Below are 3,200 nucleotides of genomic sequence, written 5' to 3'. Positions count from 1 at the left end.
GTGGCTTTCTGTGCTAAAGGTTAATGAAAAAATCATTCTAAAGATTGAATATCCCTGGAAAGATTTGAGTGATAGTTACAAAAACAAGTGAGAAGCCATGGGTGGTGATCTGAGCAGATACTGGTTTCGACTCTGAGCAGGAGGAGATCCTGCTTTTAGCAGCTTCTCTGTGAGACAGGGGCTTATAAGGTCACCCCCAGCCCTCCCAGACAGGACTCAGCGAGCAGAGCCCTGTTCTGAGGGAAACTGGAAAAGTGAATGAAGATAAGGAATATTTTAATGGCCATTTGTCAAATCTGGCAGCTTCAGACCCCTCAGTAATTGCCTATTAATGAGAGCAAAGAAATGTTACCTCTGGCCCCTCTAATTCAGCAGCATCACTCAGGTCACTTTGCATGAGTTAGGAGTGGTATCAGCAGGAATTACACCTCCTGAGGAAGGGAAAGAAGGAGAAGTGGAAGGGAGAAGGATGAGCTGGGATGTGCAGGAGGTTCCAGCATGGCAGTGGTTGAGCCAGGTAGAGCCCTGGGGGGAGGAGGGGATCCCTGCAGAGGGCTCTGTTGGGGTGGAAGTCAGAGAGGTGATAGAGGGAATATCAGAGGGAAATTTGGCATCAGATGCCCCAAAAGGCATCTTGGATTGTAGAAAGAATTAAACCTAGACAGATCAAGGAACATGAGACCCTCTAGTTTAACTTTCCCTCCAGGCACTTCTGTCCTGTCATCCATTGGAATGTGAGCTGAACTGGGCTCAAATGATTTATCTGCAGTGACAGAGCTACAGTGACCGAAATGGGAACAAGAAAAATAATTTCTGCTTTCCTGCATGAGTTGAAAATTTTGGATCCCAGGTTGCTCCTTCCTCACCAGGGGTTTGTACCTTGTCAAGCAGTTTTTGTCAAAACATTTAGACTTAGCAGCTGAAGGCCTGTGACATAGCAGGAAGGATGTCATCTCCTCCTGGAAAGACTGGGCAGGTGGCTGTGCTCACCTTGGTAACTTCAATGACTTTTTCAGGTCTTGAGAAACATCTCCTCAGGATCTTCTACACAATACAATGACCAAAACATATTTACCTAATAAGCTAATCCTAAGGTTAAGTGGTTTAGTATTGGAAGAGAGTTCTTGAATCACAGTCCTGCTCTTGGATAGCGCAGCCCTCTCCTTTCCTGGCCTTGCAATTTCCTTTCACTCAGTTTTCTGATGTGCTCCATGGAGAAGTAGTAACTTCAAGTCTCATTGTTATTTTACCTCAGCCACAGTTTATATGTGTGCAGGGGAAGGTAATCACAGAGCTGCCTTCCCTTCTGTTCTCTTCCTGAGGTTTTACACTCTCCACATTTCTTTTTGTCATAAATCAAACTAATAAAATTGCTTAAGAAGTACTTTTCTATTAAAAGCAAATAGTGTTGGGCTGCCAAAAGGTTTATTATGAGAACTGTCTGTTTAGTAGTAACACTTTGAGACTACAGGCTGCTAAGTTAGAGTTTCAAAGTGTAAAGACTTTGACCCTGTGCAACAGTCACCTGTGAAATAAAGAGTCTGGTATGAATTTACAAAGGCCTAAATCAAGATACAACTGGATGAAAAATTGTAAATGTGGTTAAAATATTGGTTACTGTATTTACTGAAGGTCCTTGGATCCCCCTGCAGAGCAGGAGAGGTACCTGGAGTCTTGGTGGACTTTCATTGTCAGGACAATTAACAGTTCAGACCGAATGAAATGCAGGGTACTGTGTATCACTGCTTCGGTGGGCTGCTGAAGTGGGGTTTTAAGGCTAAAATAGGGTCAATGCATTGAAAAGAAAATGTGAGAAACCCAAACCAAGAACATATTTTAAAAAAAAAAATCAGGCTGGAAGAGCAGGGTGTTTAAAAAGGAATCAGAACATATGAGTAAAGCATAAAGCAGATGCTCCTGTAACAAAGGCACAGACTTGGGATTCAGACATTATTAGTGTAACATCTGACACAGGGAAAAAAAATTTCTATCTATATTAGTAATTTAGACCAAAACATCTACACATAATGGAGTGATTAACTGCAGTTTTCTGCAGGGTATGTACCTGTCTCTTCATGCCTCCGTTTCTCGTGTCTGAAGGGCAGAAATAACAGAGTTTCCACCCACACAACACAACATAGCATCCCTGTGAAAAGCCCAGGCCCCTGCTGGGGTGTTGGCCATAAACACATCTCTGGGCAGAGCAAGCAGGGGATGGACACAGGGATTCATCACCCCTGGGTGTGAGTTCTTGGTTTCTCAGTGGTAATAAGAATGTTTTTGCCCATTTTTGCAGATGCAAGAAGGCATGTCATGATGAGAGCAGATATGCACGTGTATGCTTTTTTTATATACATATATGTGCATATATGATATTTTTGGGGGAGTGTGCTAAGCCCGATTATTTGTGGGTGTTTTTAAATCTCATTTTCCTTCCTCTCTTAACTCAAAGTCTTCAGCTAAATTCAAGGAAAGGAACAAAATTTGTGCCTATTTCACCCTTGAGCTTTTGGCAGCTGCAGAGTAGACCTTGGGTGAAGACCACCCTGCTTGCACCAGCTGCAGTTTTCCCAGTAATAAAAGTCCCTTGGTTAGGAGTACCCAGTTGGTGCCACTCCAAAACATTGAGCAAGGTCCTGCTGAAGGAAGATACACAAGCCTCTGTCTGCTGCTTTCCCTTGTTGGCCTTGGTTGAGCACCAGGAATATCACCAAGCAGGGGCCAGGTTTTCCCAGTGTGCTGGTCTTGGCTTTTAGATGGGGCTGGGAGACATTTGCAAGAGCTATGAGTAACTGTGTGTGTCGCTGACCTGCTTTTATCAGAAATGGACACATAAAGGAGAATGAAAATGGACAGATGGGGGATGGAGCTGGCTGAGAGTGAGCCCTCCTGACAAGAAACACCCCAAAGGCAAGCTGGCTTCTGGGACTGTCCCTCTGCTTGGAGAGGCCGTTCCTCACTGCATGCACAGATGGAATGGAATTAAGAAAAAATAACATTTTAAAAAAGGGAAAAATTAAGAAAAAATATAATTATATAAAAACTTTCCAGTACTGGAGCATCATCTGACCACAGGCTACTTAGGCAGAAATTTCCTGTACAAACCATCCACCGTTCATTACATCAGCTTTTATTCTCTGCTTTGAAACATTATGTGTAATCACCACTGGTTAACTATGGCTACAGATAATGCAGATTCC

The sequence above is a fragment of the Empidonax traillii genome, unplaced genomic scaffold (assembly GCF_003031625.1).
Source record: "Empidonax traillii isolate 1590-97213 ecotype Southwest subspecies unplaced genomic scaffold, ASM303162v1 scaffold299:size639221, whole genome shotgun sequence".
NCBI lineage: Eukaryota > Metazoa > Chordata > Aves > Passeriformes > Tyrannidae > Empidonax > Empidonax traillii.
The sequence above is the reverse complement of the archived record's forward strand: the minus strand, read 5'-3'. Positions refer to the sequence as shown.